Here is a 22,649-nt window from a genome sequence, read left to right as displayed (position 1 = left end):
CTTCAGGGACCTGCTTGGAAGAATCCCATGGGATATAGCCTGGGAGAGAAGAGGAGTGCAAGAGAGCTGGTTGATATTCAAGGATCACTTCCTCCAAGCTCAAGGAAGAGTCATACTGACAAGTAGGAAATCAAGCAAAGGCAGCATGTGAACTGCATGGATGAGCAAGGAGCTCTAAACTGAATTTAGATATAAAAAAGGAAGCATATCAGAGGTGGACACAGGGTCTGGTATGACCCAGAAGGAGTATATAGTTGCTGTCCAATTTTGTAGGGAAAGGGTTAGGAAAGCCAAGGATGACCTAGAGTTGAATCTGGCAAATGACGTGAAAGCCAACAAGAAAGGATTCTACAAATACACAAACAGCAAAAGGAAAATTAGGGAAAACATGGACCATCTGCTGAATGGGTCAGGGGATTTGGTGACAAATGACATGGAAAATGCTCAGGTACTCAATGCCTTTTTTGCTTCTGTCTTTACCAGTAAGACCTGCATTCAGGAATCACAGGCACCTGAGAATCAGAGGGAAAGTCTGGAGCAAGAAAGCCTTAACCTCAGTGGAGAAGGACAAGATTAGGGAGTGTTTAAAACAAACTGGGCATACATTGGAGGTTGTGGAGTCTCTGTTCATGGATATATTCAAAACCTGAATGCACACTGTACTCTTCAACCTGCTGCAGATGACACCTCTTGAGCAGGGCATTGGACTAGGTGATCTCAAGAGGTACCTAAATGCTTCTATGATTCCAGCTATAGGCACCAGCCTATAGTGGTGGATAGAGCAAATTATGTTTGAACTAAAGCTGAACTGTGGTGATCCAAAGAGTTCAGGGCACGCACAAAGCCACATCTTCTAGACATAAAAGTTAACCTCAATTTGCTGGACCTGACCTGTGCAGGTTTCTGACACAGTCAATGGAAAGAGAATTTCTTCAGAGATAATTCAGGGTGAAAAATTAGCTGTAAGAGTTCTGACTCCCTTCTGGAAGGAGTCACTTTCTTCTGTGGACAGAGAGACACCTCAGAAAACAAACAAACCCACAGAGGTTATACAGCAGCCAAACAGGGGCTTTTCAGTTGCTGCTTTAGACTTCATTGTTAAATCCTACTAAGCCCCACTTCAGGTCCTTTTTTTGGATCTAACCCAGAAAACTTTCTTCAAAGCCTGAATGGTGAATGAGAGAAAATCTTTGAGCATAGTTGTCTCATTAAGCACCAAGCTGCCAGGGTTTAAGTTCAGAAATATTAGTCCGATGTTCTTTCATCTGCATAAATACATTTTTACAGGACATTTGGCTTTTTTCATTCCTCCAGTTTTCTAATAAAGATTGAACTTCACAGGAACAGAGAAGGGCAGAGAGCCTGATTGAGAGAAAAGAGTAACACTGGGAGAGTAACTCTTTCTCTATAAATTGATTCTCTCTGACTCAGATTGTTATATATATATGATATCAAGAGCAGAATGATTGACATTGCAAAAAGAGAAAAAGACAGAAACACCTCCAGAATACCATAGCATTCACTTGCTACTTTAAATTATACGAAAATTCTTGATTTCGTTAACTTAGGTTTAAAAGATATGCACTGAATATGACCAGAAGTTACAGGTTACATTTTACATTACAATTTTTTCTCCCTGTTTAAAAATATGCTTTTCATTACTATTATGGCCTGGCATTTCTAATTGGGCAGAAAAATAGACAAGAATCACCTGGACCTATTCTTTGTGTCTGAGCCTTTCCCAAACAAATCTTCAGAGAAATGTGTACCCATCAAGCCAATGCTTTTGCAGTCACAATCATCCCACTAGTTCTACATTATGGTGGTGCCTTTATTTGGTAGGCAGCTGGATAATTTCAGTGAACATGCTCAAAACTCAAATCTTGAAGGTTTTTGTCTTCACTTCCTTTAAAAATTGAACTTAAAAAAACTCACATAAATTTAATTACCTAATTTCTCTTTATTTTCACTTTCTCTTTTTGTGGAATGGGATTTAATTGCCCAGTGACAGTGACAGAGTTAAATAGAAAGTTTAAGCAGCTCAAAATTGTATTCATAAGTTAGTTGTGAAGAAAAAATGGGGTTGAGGAAAGCATAAGCATTTTTAATGGACTTGTTTTTAACCTCTTTCATATAGGAGTTATGGATTTTTTTCAAGATTGAGGGTACTTATAAACGGACTCTTATAAATATAATGAACATAATTAAACCAGACAATGACTAAAGAGAAGAAAACATATAAGCGTTCAGAAATGCATGATCAGTTGCTGCTGACTGGCAGCCAAGAGCCCACACAGCCGCTCGTTCTCTCCCCTCCAACAACCTCCCCAGTCCCACACGATGAAGGGAAAGTAGGAAAACCAGGAGCAAGAAAGCTCAAGGGTCAAGACGAAGACAGGGAAATCATTCACATATTACTGTTATGGGCAAAACAGACTCAATGTGGGGAATTTGATTTAATTTACTGCCAATTGATATAAATATTTAGTCACTGATTCAGGCAATGAAAACAAAGAAGACAAACATTTAAACACTTAGGGAAAACATGTTTTCTTCCCCTATCCCAGGCTGAACTTCACTCAGACACCTTTCTTTCCCCCTTCCTATTCCTACTGTTAGCGCTCCCTCAGTTATCACTGCAGGCTACACTCAGTCCCGTTGTTGAGGTGAAAGGAGGTGCAGGAGGTTGTGTCAGTGCATGGTTGTTTCTTTCTGTTGCACCTAATTTCTCATCCTGTTCTTCCATTGCTCCTTCCTTCTTACTTCTTTCCTCTACGCTGGCATGGGTCCACCAGAGCCTATAGTTCCTTTGGGGCTTATCCATGGGCCACAGTCCCTCTTGAGGTGTTACTAATTCTACTACAGATCACCTCCTACTGCTCTGGCTGCATTGTTCTTTTTCCTTAGTGTTTTTTCTCCTTTCCTAAATATGTTTTCATAGAGATGCCACCAGCTTGGCAGATGGGATCAGGTGTGTCCTGTGGTGTGTCCATTGAAAGCAGCTGGAACCAGCTGTGCCTGGCATGGAGCAACTCCTGGCTTCTTCTCACAGAGGCCATCCCTGCAGCCCCCCCACTGCCAACACCTTGCCATTTATGCCCAAGGCATTACTGTAATATAAATAAATTTATTTTATACAAATATGCATATAAAATAGATATCTTTTGTGGTAAAGAATTTCTTTCACAATTACATAAAAGCCCTTCTAACAGTCTTAAAATGAGATGTAAAAGTAAATGCCTACTCAGTAACTGATTATCAAGTAACACCCTCAGACTTTAAGAGTCATAAGGGGAGGGAAGAGAACAAGATGAAATAAGTAAGAGAGAGGAGAAGGAGTAGGAAGGATACAAAATAACAAAAATGGTGAATCCATAATAATTTCAAACTGCAGGCTACCTGTAGCATTTATTCAAAATCTGACATGAAGAATCTGTTTACAAAGGACCTGACCTGTATTGCTTCTGTCAAATACTTCAGGGTAGTGTTAAAGTAACTCCACAGCAAGATGCCTTAGTCCATGAGCCATTGAAATCGGCAGCATTCAATGGTTCATGGACTAACACCTGCAGAATTTTCTTGTCCAGTGTCCATTTCAAGGTCTATGAGTGAACAGAGATACAGGCACCGTGCATTGCTGCCTTTCGGTTGGAATTCACGGTTCTATCATTTATGTCATCACAAAGGCTTAAAAGTCTTTTCCTCAAGATGGAAAAATGTAAAGAATGTCTGGCTCAGAAGTGTGGCTTAAACATGGTGGAGTTTTCTTCATTTTGGTTTGATAGCAACACAAAACTGCCTGCAGGATTTTGTTCCCTGCAAAACTTAACTTTGTGACTTTCTATTTTAAAATATGGCTGATTGCTTCTTCATTCAGATTTCACCAAGCATAATACTCCCTCACTAGCTAAATCTAATTCCAAATGCTAAGTGCTAAACCAAACCCTGCTCAACAATCAGTAAATTGCGATGCAACCATCAAAGGATATGGTCCCTACACTTAGTTTCCCTGATGCCTCTCAGTTGTATAGAGGCTGTCATTATATGTGGTGGGGATCTAATTGAACTAGTGCATAGTGGCGGAAAATTACAGTCCTGATAGTGAAATAAGAGCTGATACGATTTTGCAGCAGTACCAGCACTATTCAAATCTCATAATGTTAGAGGAAGGTAATTGCCAGGATTGATGGAGGATGCTCAAATGTATATTGAACTTTGCATGTTTGATATCTACTCTTAAAATGGAACTTTTATATTCAGGGCCTCTCAAAACTGCTGGTGCATTACTCATAGATAAAACTTTTTTCTTCAGTGTCATTGACAATCATCACAATAGGTCACTGAACACTCATAATGTTTGGGGATATCTTTCCAAATCTGAGGATTCTTCACACTGTATTATCACTCATTTTGTGGTTTTGGACTGGTGCTTCTGTAGCTCTTTAGAAACACAGCAAGAAGAGAAATTTTTTTCAGATTATCTGACTTTTCCCATTTCTTACTTTGTCTAGTGACCATAACTAAAATAAAGAAATGAACGCCTCTGGATGTTTCAAAGTCCCCAAATGTTACTTTGAATTAATCCTTAAACTGGTAGTTCAGCAGACATTTTCAAAATTTCAGTGAGGAAAATAAAATCAGTCATACACCTCTACTCTTTCTGTTAGATTTAGTAGCTGTTGATATTCACACACAGTAGTTTCCCATAATAATAACAAAACAGTGTGTAGTCTTTATATCTGAAATATTTTTTAGAATATGCTGAATTAAACTTTGGGGTAGGTTTGTTACAAATCTCTTGCTGGCATAAAAAGTGGCATAAAGAAGCCTAAATTTAGATGTGAATGAAGGCAATAAATGGTAGTCAATGGCGTAAGCTTTTGTGCTGAACCAAAAGGTGAGATGGAATTGAGAGAATGAAGTATCACCAGCATTACGAGGTTCTTTGTAAGTAAGAATAAGAAGTCTTGGGAGTGCCAAGGTTCATAGCTATTAACATATGGGAGGCTTCACGATACAAGGTTTTAGATCTATAAACATTGCTAAGCTTAACTTCTAATCCTCTCAAGAGAAACTTGTTGTATACATAGTTTCCTAAATACTTGTATATCATGGCCAAAGGGCTTCTGAGGTAGGCACACAGAATGAAATACTGAGTAAATTACATACAAAACTTTCCTGTGCATAGTGCATATGCAGATTTGGGTGTCTCTGAATAATGCCTCAGAGCATCAGCTTGCTGGTGAGGAGCTGCCTAAGTATTCCCTGGAGGAAATGCTTAGAATTGGGGTTTTTCTGAAGTGGTCTTCGGTGCCTCTATCCTCTTGACATCCAGTGTTCATAAATCCTCCTAAGTTTGAGAACCTGTAAAAAATGGAAGAGATCCTAATATGAGGAAAAGGGAATATCACCATTTGCTTTGTTACTGAGACATGGGTCCCATGGTTTATCTGCTTTTTAGGTATTCAAACTTCCATCTCGTTTGTTGAGAAAATGCACTCTCCATCAGAATGCTACATCTTCAGCACTCCTGCTGAATCTATGTCACTCTGCAGCAAAGGAGACACTGGGAGCTGCACAGGGAGAACTGTTGTCTTAGAAGGGTATTCCAGCATGCCAGCACATTGAAGAACAAGGTATCAAGTAAGAAAAATATGCTGCATAGCCCAGAGACTAGGATACTAAGGAAGGTGTCCTGGATTCTACTCCTGTGAATATAATGCATTTTAGATCAAGTACTTCAGAACCAGTTATTGTCAGACATGGACATAACATCTGACTATTAAATATTGTGTTGGTAACTTTCACTTGCAGAAAAAAAGACAAGTGTTTAAAACTTCTTCACATACCTCCTTTATTTAAAGTATGTTTCAACACTGATGAGACTTATGCTTCTCCCTTATTTCCCCCTTATTTTATTTTATTGCTAGGCAATGTTCCAGATAGCCTCAGAATCATGGGATCTGACAGATGTTTGCATTTTTTAGAAGGTGAACTCCACAAAATCAGTTGTAAACTCTTAAATAAAAATCGACCCTGTGTCATATAAGAAGCTACACAACAAAACAACCAATTCCATGTGATGTTCATAAAAGCCTCTCAAACATAACCCTCAGCACAGAGTCGTGCAAAGCTACTCAAAAAGGAAATTCATATATCATGGAAAGCACTTGAACTGTTTTGTGTTTGCTCTTGAATCAAGTTGACAGGATAGCAAAAAAGTACTTTTCTTTTTTCCACCACATCTAGAGCTGGTAATGTCTCTTGTGCACTTAAAAAAAAAAAAAAAAAAACAAAAACAAAAAACCAACCACAAACAGACAAAAGAAATTATTGCTTCCCACTACAATTTCCCCTCATAGTTCTGCCAATGCTGGACTAATCAGGTCACTGCACAGAATACCACAGCAGCGTTGCTGCCATGTACCAAGTTAATATGGGCAGAGTTCTAACAACATTTACCCCACAGGAACCTATGAAAACGTTCCAGTGTTGTGTAACCATTTTAGACCGGCAAAAAAACCCAACCTCTCAGTAGTTATTAAAATACATATTCTGTGTTTAAGCACAGTGATGGTGCTCCAAAGATACAATGGACAAATGTTATGCTAAGCAGTTTCAACTGCATGTTCAAGAACTCTTTTGAAAGCCCCTTGTACAGCTGCACAGTTTAGAAAAGTAATACAATTAAGAAGAGCAACTGAAGCTTTAGAGTCTGTCTACTAAATTTTACTTTTCAAAATTAAGATGCCATAAAAGTGCTTGAAATCTCAAAAATTTAATGTTTTGCCAATTACTAAATCAAACTGACAAATAGCTAAATAGAGCTATTTAAATCTCCTCAACTGACAGGCTAAATTTCAGTCTCATGAAGTCTGAAGCTGCAGAAATACTAACATCACCCAAAAGAATATTAACAGAAAGAATGTCAGTGGAGTTTGCACTGGAGTGCTGCTGGCAGTGGCAGAAATGCTTCAAGGTTTTTCTATTGTGGCCATTTCAGAATTAATACTACTGTAATTTTAATTAATTTAGTTTTAAATTTGCTTTTTAAATCTATTTAAGTGAGCATACTCAGCACTAGAAACTCCCTTACAGCTATACCTTAATATCTATGATTTGCTTAAAGAAATTTCTAGGACTGTTTTCTTCATCTGTGTCTACTGCATTAAGCGCAAGTCAGTTCATTGTTTCTATCCCATTTTAACATGTGCAATGTCCATGTGCAGTGCTCTATTGATTTTAAGCAGTTTTGCACCTTTGATCGAATTTTCCTTTTGTTCAAAAGTCAATTTTCTTTCCTTCATCACTGAGGAACAGTTTAACCTTTCAGAGACAGAGAAGGGAAGAAAGTTGGTATTTTTGACCTGCCACAGAAAATGGTTAAACAATTACTTTATCAGACATAATATGTGTCGATCTTGTGAAAAGATTGGTTATGTGTAGTGATAGAACAGCTGACTAGAGCAACTCTAGTCAGCTAAAAAAATAGGCAATCCCTTCCATATTATTTCCTGCGTTGGTCTTCAATGCAGTTGAAGTTAAGCAGGCAGGTCCTATCTGTTCTGGGAGGCTTACTGCCTTTCTACAGTCTACAAAATATCTCCTCCCCATTATAGTTGCAAATATTCCTGATATAGTCCAAAGCACACTCATCACTGTGTAAATAATTTGTAAAGTGTTGTGGAACAGCTTTGGATGAATTTTATCCTGTAAGCTTGTTATTTTCCCCTTCATTTTCTGCTTGGTAAGGTCAGTATTTTTCTTCATGGCAATCTGTTTTGTAGCTTTTTCTTAAACTGCTTTCATCGAGAAAGTAATGGAACTATACTGGGCTGGTTTCTAAAGCTTCTCATCTATCATACCCATTCCTACAGCTTTATCTGTTGAAGTAAGTGTCTCTGTTACTGAGTATACTAGCAGCTCATTGTCAGCTGCAGAACTAATCTTGGCCTTGAATGAAAGCATCTAGCAACATACAGAAAACTTGGAGACACAAGTGTGGGTTGTACTAAGAAAGAGGAGAAGACAAGCACCAGGAAGCCCACACAGTTGCAAGAATCTTTCTAAACCGTATGCTTAATTTCTGAAACAGTTTATTTTTACAGCAGGATTTGTACGAGGTTTGGTTTGGTTCAGCTAACAGGTCACAGCCTGCCACAAGTTGCCAGCAGCCTTGTGAATCCCATTGCTGCCTCCCTGTCTCTTGGTCAAGGTGTCTTTGTCCCTGGTCTGCTACGGCCCAGGTTCGGCATAGCAGGTGGCTCACACCACATCGCACTGCCTTCGGTCACACTTGTGCTCAGTGACACTGATCGTTTGGGACAGAAACTGTGGAAGAAGGGATTTAACTCTTCTCTATTGATAAAGTCCAACCCATTCACAATGAAGGCTTCAAGACTGGATGATGGTGGCTGTTAAAGACTTCATTGTTCTTCAGATGAAGTTTGCTCACATTCAGCATCATGTACCTACTCCTCACAGGCACCAGACCAGTGAATCTACCCCACAGGACTTTAATTCTAATTACTTTAGAGTAGTTTTTTTAGAACTTTTATTATTACTTTAGAACTTAGCTTCTACGTTCTTTCTCTGCTCAGGAAGAAATCTCACTTATGGTAACTACTCCATAATCATTAGTTTGGTTCTACTAATCCTTCCTCTCTGCAGTGTTATCATTACTTTTGTTATCCTGTCGTACCTTAACATAAACAAACAGTGAGCTTTGATGTATCTATATTTGAATATATATCTATTTTAGTACCTCCTGCATCAAAGTTCTTTTTGATTTCCTTGTCAGATTCCAGTACAATGTGAATACATCATTTTAACAATTTTAACTTGCCTTGTGTGTTCTTTTATTCTGTCTTTAACTGATTTATTTGAAATATCTTCCAAGTGTGCTGATTTTTGTCCTTTTCCCTCACTTTCCTTCCACTATTCTTTTCTACATCCTCTTCACTTGTTTTTATAGTCTCCCTTGTCTTTCCTCCAGATACATTTGCATTATTCACAGATTCACTACCTTAAATATCTTTTACCTGCTAATTTAGGAATACTGTTTTTTGGTACAAGCTGCGTGCCTCTTCTTTTTGGATACTGACATGAATTTTGCTTGTAGCTTCTGACTTAATACTATTTTTCAATATATCTTTCTCATCCATTATTGTCCCTCATAGTACTATCTTCCTTAACTTTCAATTTCTTTCAAAATTTGATTTTCTAAAGAGAAATATTTGTCATTGAGGAATCCTTTAAGGAGTTCTTCATGTTCAAAACTGAAGGGTATATATCAGAGATTAGAGGTGGGCATGTAACGGTTACTTTATATCATTAAGGGCTCATCTCCATGAACCCAAAGGAGCTCAGGGAAACAATGACAGTTGGGAGAACCCCAACGACCTTGTCAGACCAAATGGAACCCCTGACGTGGCTCTTCCCTGGGCCATCCCAGGGGAGTCTCAGCCCATGGTCCCAGGATGGCACCCATCAGTCTGACCCCTCAGTCAACCAATGGGAGGTCATTATGGCCTTTGGGGATGTGGGAGTCAGGAATGTCAGGAAGAGCCTTCTGCAATTGTGCAAGATTTATTGTGGGATGTTCAGGGGGAGGATCAAGGGTGAGGAAAGGGAGGGATCAAAGAGGGCTGGTGAGGAACAAGCAAGGGAAAACAACGGAAAAAGGGAAAAAAAAGGATCAGTCATGAGTATAGTGGGCTGGCCAGCACTGTTGTTCTGGCCATTCCCTAGACCTGATCACCATAGTCTGTCCTGTCTTCTCATTACAATCCATTTCTAACTATTTTCCCAGGTGCAGGAATCTCTGTCCTGTGCACATGTGTGCCTCTGGATTTGAGTGCAGCAGCTGGAGTGGGACCAGGGGTCTCAGGGACCTGCGTGTCTATGGTGGCAGCAACTGGAGAGACCACAGAATGTGTTCGTTAACGGTGTGCAGGTGTGTATGTCAGTCTGTAACCATTGGCGTGCCTCAAGCTGGACTAGCCAGTGAGTAGGATAAGAGGCTCAGCAGCTGGGCATCAGAGCAGCCATAAGTCTGTGCTGGAATCTGGAGAGACCAGGGAGTCTAAGAGTTGACTACCTGAGGGACCAGGGGGTCTATAACAGGTACTGGAGAGACCATGGAGCCTGGGATGGGCTACTGAAGGGTTCATAGATCTGAACCAGCTAGTAGAGCATGCGGTGTACGTGTGCATGTGTCTACACGTGAGAGAGCTCGGGGACCAGGGTGTCCAGGGCCAGCTACTGAACAAGCTGAGTGTGCAAGGATGGTTACTGGAGGGATTTTTAGTGTGTGTGCCTGTATGTGCATGCAGGCTAGCATACCAGCGACTAGAGTGGGACTGTGGCCTCGGAGGCTCCTATGTCCAGATGCCAGCAACTGGTGAGGCTGGGATCCAGGGCAGCTACTGGGCAGCCTGGGTGCCTGAGCTCAGCTGCTGGACGGATGCAAGTTGTATGCGTACATTTTTCACTAACTTCCTTTCATCCTGATTAGCCAGAAAGGAGAACAGGATAAGTTCATTCGTGCTGTTTATGTGTGCGTGAGTGCTGTGTTTTCTCTCTCTGTCAATCTTTGTGGCCAGCGGTGTATGAGCGGTGTATGAGCGGTGTATGTGCGCGTGTCCTGTGTGCATGGGTGTCTATTGGGAAGCTGGACCTGGGAGCATGGAGCTGTAGCAGCTTCCCCCTGTCAGGCTGACGAATAAGCCAGCTCCTCACACTAACATCTGAGAACAGTGCATTCCAAGTAGGATTAGCAAAAACCCTTAATGCACTGTTAAATGAACAGGAAATTTATCATAGGCTTCAATACGAGTGGATTCCAGCCAGGAAAGAGCATAAACCTTTTGAGAATCAAATAATTTTTAAAAGTACTTTTTTTTTTTTTAAACATCTGTCTTTGAAAATCTACCACCTGTTCAAAATGTGCAGTCTCTCACATTTACACCCTGGACGGTTAATGCTATTTTGGGCTTTACTCTCCTCTCACACTTGTTTAACAAGCTATATATAATAGAATAATTCTTGATTTATACCAGCATATGTGAGAAAAGAATCAGTTCCCAAATGTTTTCTATTAACTAAATGACAGAAAGTGTATACTAATTAAACAGGGCAAGTTAATAATAGGAGCTTTAGTTATCTGTGGTTTTAACAAGAAGGCTGGTATTATTCATACTGTGTTTATGCCATACGAATACTACTAGTGTTCTCAGGTGTTCCAAGCCATATAAGATATTTTCTAAAGAATAGATAGGGAAATGTGATCACCTTGTGTACAGCAAGGATTAAAAAATCATTTCCGTTCCTTGTCTGGAAAACCTGAGAATTCGTTACTGAATCATAGATGCACAGAATAACTCAAGTTGGAAGGGACCCATAAGGATCACAGAGTCCAACTCTCTGCTTCTCGCAGAACTACCTAAAGCTAAACCTTATGACTAAGAGCATTGTCCAGATGCTCCTTGAATTCTAACAAGCTCGGTGCCATGACCATTTCCCTGGGGAGCCTGTTCCAGTGACTAACCAATCCTCGAATGTGTTGACATTGTTCAATATATCTGTAGGGGGTAAATTTAAACATGGAAACTCAAATTATTTATTCATCATTTTACAGTGTTGCATATTGCAACATTTGGTTTGTCTTTACTGACAGTTTTAAGAGATACTTCCCTCACTCTCTCTTCATGCACTACACATGTATGCTTCTCAAAGATTATAGTAGTTCTAATGATTATTTTAGTTCCTTACTTGAGTATATAAAGTGTCAGCCTAATTGCAGACATTTCTGGAGGCTTCCTTTTTCTGTCAATATGTCAGAATCTCAGAATGTCAGGAATAATAATTCCTAGTTATAGAACCTCAGAAATACAGTCCAGAGCAACTGTTTTGTTTAAAGTTTCTGTTTATATCATGATTTTAAATATGTATTTTTTGTCTGTGTGTGTATATATATACTTTTCCATGACTGGGAGTAACTTTGCATGGAACAGTGATAAATCTGCAGTTGCAACTTTGAAGTGCTTGAAGTATAGAATGTAAGAATGGACAATTGCTAAGTGGAGTCCTAGAAGCAATAAATAGAGTCTTCCACTTTGTATTATCTTAATTTAAATTCCTGCAAAAGATTTCATGAATATTTTATTGAAAATAATTTCTTATTTCAATGTCTCTGTTTTTCAAGATAGCATGAGTACATTGAATTGTTTTGGTTACGTTCAATGTGTTTGTATTTTATTTGCTTCTTACATTATTAAAAATATATTTTTGGGTGCTACATTTACAAGTTATGTGTCTAGTAAGAAGTTTTGCATATTTGTATAACAAGGAGAGTTAATATTTTCATTACTGTAGCAACTTAAAGTTCCATATTTATTAAAATTTGATATTAATTAAGAAATTAATTATCCATTAAAGTCCAGAAAGTTCTTCTCAAACTTCAAAAGAAGTGTCATCTCTAATGTCTCTTGAGACTGAAAATGTAAAAAATATTCATTACACAAGTCTCCTCGAAATTTAAAAAAGCAACAATCTTGAGTGTAAATTTCTGAGCTGAAGAAACCGCTGAAGGAACTCTTCTTTAATTGCAACAGCAGCACTTGTTCCAACCCTCTCAAATGTTCAGGTAATTCCCCAGTAGAGACGTTAACTGAGAAGATCAGATCACATTACCAATAAGCAGCTTCCTATATCACAACCCACAATTCCTCACCTTTAGTCTGTCTATCCTCCTCACCAAAAGCAGTCTAAGTGCCGTAGCACAGATCTCAGCGGTGTGTAATTTAATCCTAGGAAGGCACACTCAGGCAGATTTGGCACGCAGCATGGGAGGAAGGAGCAGGAGGTGGATCCAGTCAGCTCTAACGGGAATCCAAAACATAGTGTGAGAAGTTGCCAGCTGAGCAGGAAATCTCACAGGTAGGGCAAGAAGATTTGTGTCTGGCTTCCTATTTGACTCATGCACAGGGAGCATGAGTGATCAATAGTGCTGCCATCAGGACGTGCAAACTAATGCAAGGCAATTAACGTGAGGGTTGGCATGGGAGGGGGTGGATGAGGGCCCAGAGCTGCTACTCAATATTGCTGAAGTCAGTGCAGAGGCGGTGGTGAGGTGCCAAGGGATGGTGTCCCCTGCAGGTGGGGAATGTTGTCCCCTATGGCACGTCAGAACCCAGACTGCACTCCCAGGGAAGTGCCAGGTAGTGGCAGAGTATATAGATTTTTATTACCAAGAGCGTATAGGTACATACTGCTGAAGGAAGTATATCAGCCACTGTATTTACTTAAATTTAGATTTAGAATGAAGCATTTGGAACCAGAAGGGGTCTCCTGAAGCATGAAGACCAGCCCCAGCTGCTAAAGCAGACAGCTGCTTCATCATGACTCCTTTAACTATCTTCAAGATAGAGCTTAATCAGCTTATTACGTTTGAATTCCCCCTCTGTCCCCTGCCCCTAGTGTCACTCCTCTGATGGTTAGAAGTGTTATAATTTACAGCCTAATTTAATTTATGGGCAGTTTATATTCATCATGTTCTTGTGTCAACATCATCCTTTACCTTAAATAGGGCGCTTTTTTTCTCCCTGAAGTTTATGTATGTAATGTAGGTTGTGGGAAAGTGATTTATCTCCTCAGTTATATCTTCTCTTACCCTTTGTTTTGCAGGCAAAAGAAGGAAACCCATTTTTCTTCTTCAAAATAGGCATCCTGTTCCCCACATGTTCCTAGAAGCATTATTGTGTCAAATCTACTTCAGTATGAATAAATCTTTTGCAAACATGAGTGACCGGTACTGTATATATGAGCAATGCTTTTTACATAAACATATTTTCTCACTTGTCTCTTCTGAAAATGCCTTTCCTGGATGCAGTCTGTGATGTCTTTTGTCTTTTTCTTTTTTCATATTCTGATCTACCAGCATACCCAGATTTGTTCTTCATTAATTGTAAATGATCTTGTGCTTGTCCTTATTTGAACAGCATCCAATATTTTTTTAGACCATACCTCCACTGTTTTCAAAAATAGTTTGGATTCCAGCCTATTCTCTAGCACTCTTGCTGCCTTACTAGTGTTCTGCAACATGCCTGCCACTCTTAATTTCTTGTTACCTGAAACTTAGATATTGAAAAATATTACTGAAAAGTAGAGCATCAAACCAGATTGCTGTGGAAACCTGCCATTCTCATTGACAACCACTGTCTGAATGCAGCTTTCCTATCAGCTTTGCACCCGTTCTTTCTGAAAACTCAACCCTGACTCCTAAGTTTGTTTATGAAATGTCAAGTGAAACGATGTCAAAAGCCTTACTAACACCAAGATATTTGACATCCACTGTTCTTCCCATATTCACAATGCCTGCTACCCTGTCATAAAAGCAAGTAAGATTGGTCTGACACTACCTGACTTTGGCAGATCCACGTGCACTCTTACTCATCGCCTTGTCCTCTTGTAGGATTTTACCAAACTGCCTGATTATTTATGCCAGTACTTTTTTCTAGGAATTGAAGTTCAGCTATGGGTTTATAAATACCCAGATCTTTTTCTTTTTTTTTCTTTTAACAGATGGGGACCACATTTTTGCCTCTCATGTTACTGTTGAAAACTGCAAAGTCATTACATACAGTTTCTATTTCATCTTTACTGCCATTAAGGAAATAAACTAGCACCCAGAACAGTTACATTTAAAACCTGATGCAAAACTACTTCCCTGATAACAGCGGATGGTGGGAGAGGGAAGTTCAAAAACAGTAAAAGATTTATTCAAAGACAGACATTACAGAAATGAGACGAGTGTGGCAAAACTTTTGTTATTTTCCTCAAAATTACTATCGAGAAAGAGTTTGTAGAAGAACATTGTTTCAAAACAGGCGCCAGCATTTATGTGTACATGATGCAATCAGTGCAGCTCTGAAAATGCTATCTATAAATGAAAATGTTAACAGTGTCGGGAAAAGATTAACAAAACCTAAATATTACTACTCAAAGACACAAAATTTGACCAATACATCAGGGAGTACAATATAAAAATATTCTTATGTTCAAAATAAGAAAGATAAGGTAAACGTGCATGTTATAGATTATTAATCACAAAGTCCTGAGAAGAAGTCATGAGAAATAGATAGGAAATCAGACATAATCATATGGTTGTAGAGACTTATATCTTGCTTCACAGAGGTGAGGGGCGATTGGTTAGGCTTAGTGTAGTACAACACATATCAAGTCGGTCAACAACTGCCGTAATCACTAGAAAATAGGCTGCTAGAGTACAGTACAGTACAGTACAGGTGAAAATGTAGAAAAACAGATAGTAGGATCAAGAGCTTTCTGAAATGTCTCTGTGGACTTATGTCTCAAAACACTCTTTGCAAGTGAGATATTCTTTTATTCAGAGAACTAACAACCATATATAGTGAAGACTTTTAGAGCAGCTAAAATCCACCTTTCAACTCCCAGCCCTAGGATCCTTATATTTGGTGTTAACGAGTCACTGGATAAAATCCACAAATAAGGCTAAGTAGGAATTAGGATCCATGATTCACTGTCCCTTTGAAAAAATTCAAACTACTTTACCAACTAATACTGTCTCTGGCTTGGTGAATTTTAAATTCACTTCTTTCCTTATGGTATTGCAAAGGAGAAATCATGTTTTATCAAAGGCATAGGACAGGACTGGACTTTGAATTTTCTTTCTTGAGAGGAAAAGCTGAATTTGCTGTTTCTTGGGGAGATGAACTAACAACAGTCATCTATGAAAGGCTGACGCCATATAAATATTTTTTATGGAAAGCACTGGCTGCAATTGCATCTACATGTACTACTTGTGCTCAGGTCATTCCCCTCAAGAAACCTGGGGCATGAAACCCTGCTATGTGGATCTATTTCTAAACAGGTTTAGGTGTGAGGTAAATTGTTGTGCTGTGCAGAAAAGGGCAATGCTGAGTATTGATGTGGGGAGCTCGGAGCTGATGGCAGCTGAACAGAGGTTTTCTGGTTTGGAACTTGTGTTTATTATTGCAATTACTTTTAAAAAGTCAGATTGTATGTAACTTTTAGTGGAGAAATATTTGCCCTTCACTTACTTTTTCCTATGTATAAACTGTTTAAGGTTGCCTGCAATCAACAGAGTTCACCAGTCTTGATGTAAGATTTCTGTCGCACTAATAAATTAATTTAGGCCAGCTGTCTTCGTGTGACTGTCTGTACCAGCAACTGGAGTGGGGCAGCTGCGTTGGGGGCCCATATGTCCGGGAGGGACTGGGATGCAGGAGCAGCTACTGGGAAGACTGAGTAAATGGAGCTGCTGGAGAGACTCACATTGGACACACACATATATATATATGTTTCTCAGCACCGGACCTCTGTCCTGTCCAGATAAAGAGGGGAGCAGAATGAGGCTGTTGGTGCTCCCTGTGTTTGTGTGGGTGCTCTGCATATCTGTCTGATCCTTGGTCGACCATGTATATGTGTGTGTATGTATGTATATGTCGTATATATAGGTGTTCCGTGTGTGTGCACCTGCTGGGAACACATCTTCAGCCTCACCACTGTTTGGACCTGGGGACACAGAGTGGATCTCAGGCTGTTGGATCCAACATGATACATTTTCCTCTAACAGTTCTCAAAGCTGAAATTCCTCTTAAAAGCTGCCTGCAAAAAGAAGACATAAGGAAAACATTGTAATGAAATAATGTTGCTTATTGCTTGGTTTTTAAACTGTTTTTCTTTTTAATAAGTCAATTAATTGTGGTTACATTGCCCAGCTAACCATGGTGTCCCCTAAGGCAAAGAAAATAACTTAATGTAGCTAAAATAATGGTGCCTCAACCCTGGATTTGCATTAACAGAGAGCTGTTAAAATTTATTTTGTTCCTTATTTTTCTAGACCAGTAATTTTTGGAACCGAATATTACTTGGCACCCAACAAAAACATATCATCTGTTTCTTTCAAGCCCATCTTAAAGACCTTCTGTGCCTTTGTAATGCAAGGAGGGAGAGAAACAGTCCTTCATTTAGCTTGTTTTTCAGCTGCATAAGTCAGTTGGACTTGTAGTGATTTTTTATTGATCAAGAAAGCCAATAGTTTGGGGTTTTTTTAATTGTGCTAATGAAAAATTAGATTTTGCTAAATTTTCCATGATATTTTTTTCTATGTTGCACAGATTTAATAAAATTAAAGTAAAAGTCAGATAATTTGCTAGTCTGCTTCTACTATTTTGAAATATATTGTTGTTAAACCAATATGTATCATCTGATTGATTTTTATCCCCAGTAGATGAAGGAAAATTCTTAATGATATATCACACCGCAACTGAAATATTGCAGGTCAGTTTGATCATTCTTCACGCCATTTTAATTTGTCCATGCTATGATCACAATAGATTATTTGAGAAGAGTGGACACTGCATGGAGTCCTCTAAGCAAACTCAGATCTCAAGGATGTCACAAACAATTTGGAAGCCTGAGAGAACCAGCACTCTAACAAGAGCTCAAGGAATAGTGTATTATTACAGTGTATTATTCAAATGAAATTGGTTTTTGGTACACCCAGACACCTTCACAGAGCTGCTTGAAGAAAGGCTGGTGATGTCTCAACAGTCTGGAAGAATGGAGAACTTCTCCAGAGGGAAGTTCTTAAAACCATCCCACGTGTTTCATGTCTCCTTCTGCAAACTATTGGTAAGGGCTTTTGGCAGGTTCAGAAAGATATGGCCTTCAAGGATTTCTGGATTCTTTGTTAACATAATCACTGAGGCAGTCTTGAAATGCCGGTCTTGGCTCGCTTCAAATTACCCCTGAGAAATAAAGTGTTGGCAACAGCCTACTTAAACAAGATTTTCCTTTATGATGCCTATTTGGTAGACCAATTCCCACCTATAAAAATGCTCTTAAGTAGCTTTTCACATCACCTTATCAAATGGTTTTTCTAAGGGAAATTATGATAGTTCCCTACTGACTTTTTTCCTGGATGTACGTCATCTGCATAGAAGGTGGGCTACGCAGAACAAGCTGGTTGTAGGGACAACCAACCACTGGAATTACTGAAAGTCCTTGTATTATAGTAATTCAGACTGTACAAACTACCAAAATTGGTTGAGAGAGGGAATAAAATCCAGAGGTCCACTCAATAATGCTGCAATGGTAACACCAGCACTAGAGCTCTGACTACCTCTGTTTCATTGAAGGTTAAAGGCCTTATTTTTACCATTATAAATCAGTGTCAGGTCTTAAATTATTTCCTTTCTGCAAATATTTTTCTTTTTTTTTTTTTTTCCAGAGTGGACATCACACACACTGTTTTTTGTTCTTCACATTACTTAATACAACCTGCTGTAACAGAGGATGAGCTTGTTGTGGGCAACAAGTGCCCATGAAATAAAAATCAGCACAAATACATTTAGGAACAAATGACTGACTGGAAGAAAAGAAATTAAAAGCAAAAAAAGTGAAAAGCAGAAGAAAAGGATAAAAAGATCTGAAATGTGCGGCAAAATAGGAAAAAGGAGAAAACCAAGGATAGCCGAAGGGATTTTTTTTCCTTTTTTTTTTTTTAAAGGTCATTTTTAAACAAGGTATGTTCCCGTCAATGCTTTAAAGTCTGCCTTCCGAGAATTGCAGCTTCTATGAGCTTCTTTGCCACACCCTGAACTCAGTAGTTCATATATTTTAGACCACAGAGAATTGAAATGGGCAAAATTTTTGTCTCGTTTTAGTAATGGCTTTGGGTGCACCTATGTAGTGATTTAGGATTCAGGATGAGGGACACATTCTTTCCAGCTGCATGGTTTTTTTATGTCTGTGTTGCAGCATTGTAACATTAGCTCAATGGCACCAGTGATGTGCTCCAAGTGGTTTCCCTCTTGGTGAAATCAGAAAGCAGATCACTCAGATGCCCAGTGGATCCAAGGTCCTCCAACAGTTAAGTGACAGTTCATGCATCAAAATCATTGCTAGTAAAGATGCAGTGTGGACGAATGATAATAAAACCATAACAGATTGTGCCAAATCAGCCCCTAGTCCTCCTTACTAGATTTCTAATCAGTCAGTAATGTAGGCTCACCAATTGAAGAGTCCAGTGTTGGCAAGGTCCCTATTTATCTCTGTTTATATATCTCTGTATTATCTCTGTATTATGAAATCGTACTTTTAAGTTCCTTGAGATTAAAAAAGTTAATATGTTACATCAGAAAGTTTTTTCAAAGAAGAGAAGACTCAGACATCTCTGCAGTATCATCAATAGCCTAGTGACTAGGCTTTACAAGGGATGTCACAGGTTCAGTTCCAGTTACGGATGAGGTGGTGTTGGGACCTGATTATAGATTTTCCATGCTCCATAAAGTGCCTAACCATTAAACTTCTGGGATTCTGTTCTTTGAATACCCTCAGAAACTGAGAACATTTTGTTAGGGAAAATGTGACTGAAAACTAAATATTCCAGTAGAGAAATTTCACTACGAAGTATTTAACACACTCTTTCTCAGTGGATGAAAACCCAAAACCTAGGCCTAAGCTGAAAATGTATTTATTAATTTTTCATAATTGATTCAGATTTCAGTTATTTTTCATGTTCCTTTTATCACTTAAGAGTATTAGCATATTCTGATTTCTCAGGATAAATTTCTACATAATTATCCTTCCCTGGTCCAAAAACTTAATAGTCTTATGTACTGTATACATGTACCCAATTTACTTTTTTGGCTCATCTGAGCAGTTCATGATCCCATTGTATCACAGGTTATTGTTCATAAACAAACCTTAATTACCTCATTTTTCAAACCAGTATTGCATTTAAGCTGGAGATACTAGTTGATATCCATCTTCTGTGTTTTGTTCAGCTCCTCTCTCTTAAAAAAAGTATTTTGTTAACTTAGTTACATGTCAGATTTTATACAAATCTGAAGAGTTATTTTTGCAAAAAATGTGTGAGCGTTTGAGTGTTTTCTTTACATATTGAGAAAGAACTTCCTCAGTGAACAACAACACTTTTCTACTGTCTGCTTTAAATGGGTGTGTCAAGGGTTGCTACACACAGCCATAATAAACTCATTTTTTATTGTCCATGGCAATATAGATATAGTCTATTTTATCTGTAAATAAAATACAGTAAATCTGTTTCCAAACAATTTTCTTTTATTCATATGTATTTAAAGGAATCAAGCAGATAATTGGTTATTGACTTTTTAATCTCCCAGAATCCCTGGACGAGGTTTGGTGCACCTTCACGAGGAGGTTGTCTACCTGCTCGAGCCAGGTGGCCCTGCCCAGGCGCTGGCAGCAGGGGGAGGATGTGGGGAGGCCTCCGTGAGGAGTGGTCGGCCAGGGTTGCCCCGAGCCGGACACAGTCAGTACCAGCTGGCTCCAAGCCACCGACCCCGGGGCACGGCTGAGACTCTCAGACAAGATAATGGCATCTTAGGGAAAATGTATTTGAAGAGAGAGAGGACGAGGGAACAAAAGCAGTGCAAAACATCATAAAGGACGCCAAAGTCAGAGGAGGGGGAGGAGCAGTTGCTCCATGGCAGAGCAGGTATTCCCTGCCACCCATGGAGGACCTCCACTAGAGAAGGTTTTCCTGAAGCACTGCAGCCCATGGAAGAACTCACACCGGAGCAGAGGAAAGGTGAGAGAAGAAGGGAATAGCAGAGAGAAACTGCTAAGTACCGACCATACGGTTCCCTTCCCCACTTTTTTCCTTGCTGAAGGGACCGAGTGTAATCTGAGGTGATAAACAAGGGAGTCTGGAGTGAAGGAGTGAAGTTAAGCCTGGGAATGGTGGAAGGAAAGGGTTTGTTTCAATGTTTGTCTTTTTGTTTCCCACTTCTTCCATCAGTAATTAAGTATCCACTTTGACTGAAAATAAATATTTTCCCAAGTCAAATCTGTTTTGCCCACAACAGTAATTGGTAAGCAGTTTCCTTGTCTTTATGTTGATCTAATGAGGTTTCTCATTCCTGTTCTTCCTATTTTCCCTTTATGGGGTGAGAAAGCAGCTAGGTGTGAGTTTGGCTGCTAGCCCAGGCTAACCCACCACATTGGTTCACCAAGTTACATACATGAACACGAGAACACAGTGAACCTGGAGAACCATGTGAACATGCTCAATAGCTGCAAGTTGTTTTACATCAGGGGAGAGGTGAAAGCTTTAGTCTTGAGAATTTGCCAGCCTTCATGGCCCTGGAGGAACCCTCTTCCACCACCTCCGGTCTCAGCTGTCCCCATCAGAGGACTGAATATTGTCTTCCCCCCAGTGACTGACCATGACTGCCTTTAGCATCAAAAAGCAGATGCTGTAGCCAGGGGAGGTGCTGTAGAGGGAAACATGACATTGTGCAAAAATAGTCTGCATATTCAGCTTTTGAGACTGTACAGGTTTGAAAGCCCATGAATCATCCACATTCTAAACCAAATCTCCCAAGTCCCCCCAAACGCAATGGACCTGTCAATTTATGTCAAAGTACCATACTGTAACAGAAAATACGACCAAAAGGCTTAGGCTAATCCTTTAAGAAAAATCAATAAAGAAAATTTCATATATAGCGTTTTTAGAATCTTTGAGATGCACGTCCCATTTTTCATCCTCAGTATAAATAGCTTTTTTGCTGTTGGTGTCCTACCAAAATGTTTCATGTTTACCTTTAAACCTGTACTTTTGCTCAAAGAGACGCCTTGGCTTACTTCACTGATTCTTAGAGTACTTAGATCACCACAAATGTCATAACATGGAGTGTAAGTTGTGATTTCAATGGTTATTTTATATCTCATTTAAAACAGTCCAAGGTAAATGCAAGTTCCTCAGACATTCTATACAGTCCTTTTGAGTATTTCAGTATGTAAATTTTCAACAGCTTTCTCAAAACAACTCACTAGAGGCTCAATGAAATAAAGGCCAATAAATGTCTTCGACAATGATGGAATTTAGAGCTGTGAAGGGATACAGTAATTTACTAGGTTTGTTGTACATTTATTTACAGTTCTATGAAGCTTTCACCTAACTTAATATTGACTTTAATTGCATCTGAAGGACAATTTCTTTGGAAGCTGTGTTGAAGAAGAAAAGATAGATGCTGTATGCAAGATCAAGTTCAGCAGTGGCTTAAATAATGGAGTTAATATATGTATTCCAGTGAAATAACTTATCTTACACCAATACGACTGTTACTGGGTTTGCTAAGCAAATGTAATTCACCTAAATTTGGTGCTCTTTGAGTAGTAAATATAGTTTTGTTGTACTGTAACTTCCACTGAATCTCAGAGAGTATGCATTTGCTTGTAATAGCTATTGGTTTAAGATTGCAGGGTGATGTTAACTTTTTCCATTATTTTTTTTCTCTTTTTTCCCAGTATAATTGGTTCCCTACTTTATCCTTGCAGCATGAAATTCATAGAAAAATCTGGTATAGGTGATACAAACTGATTTAATGTGAAAATATATATGGACATAGACATCAATGAAACGTTAGTTAGAATAATGGCTGTTTTCCAGTTCAACTTACCTATTGAAGAAAATTTATCATCACATTAGATAAGTTATATATGGCTTTTTGACTCAGTTTTTGAAAGTAAATGGAGATTACCCAGCCTTTCTAGGTGACCAATTCAATTTCCATTACTTTTCCAGTCTTTTTTTTTTC

The 22,649-nt window shown here is 39.0% G+C and overlaps 1 long non-coding RNA gene across 1 annotated transcript; it reads left to right on the top strand.

Moving 5' to 3' along the window:
* The first annotated feature begins 5,461 nt into the window (after window positions 1-5,461).
* Window positions 5,462-17,044, top strand: LOC134510225 (uncharacterized). Its single transcript, XR_010069540.1, has 4 exons — window positions 5,462-5,643; window positions 9,812-9,955; window positions 12,814-12,939; window positions 13,687-17,044. It is a non-coding gene; the product is annotated as an uncharacterized LOC134510225 (long non-coding RNA).
* The last annotated feature ends 5,605 nt before the right edge of the window (window positions 17,045-22,649 follow it).

This window comes from Chroicocephalus ridibundus, chromosome 1 (genome assembly GCF_963924245.1).
Source record: "Chroicocephalus ridibundus chromosome 1, bChrRid1.1, whole genome shotgun sequence".
Classification (NCBI taxonomy): Eukaryota; Metazoa; Chordata; class Aves; order Charadriiformes; family Laridae; genus Chroicocephalus; species Chroicocephalus ridibundus.
The sequence above is the reverse complement of the archived record's forward strand: the minus strand, read 5'-3'. Positions and strand labels throughout refer to the sequence as shown.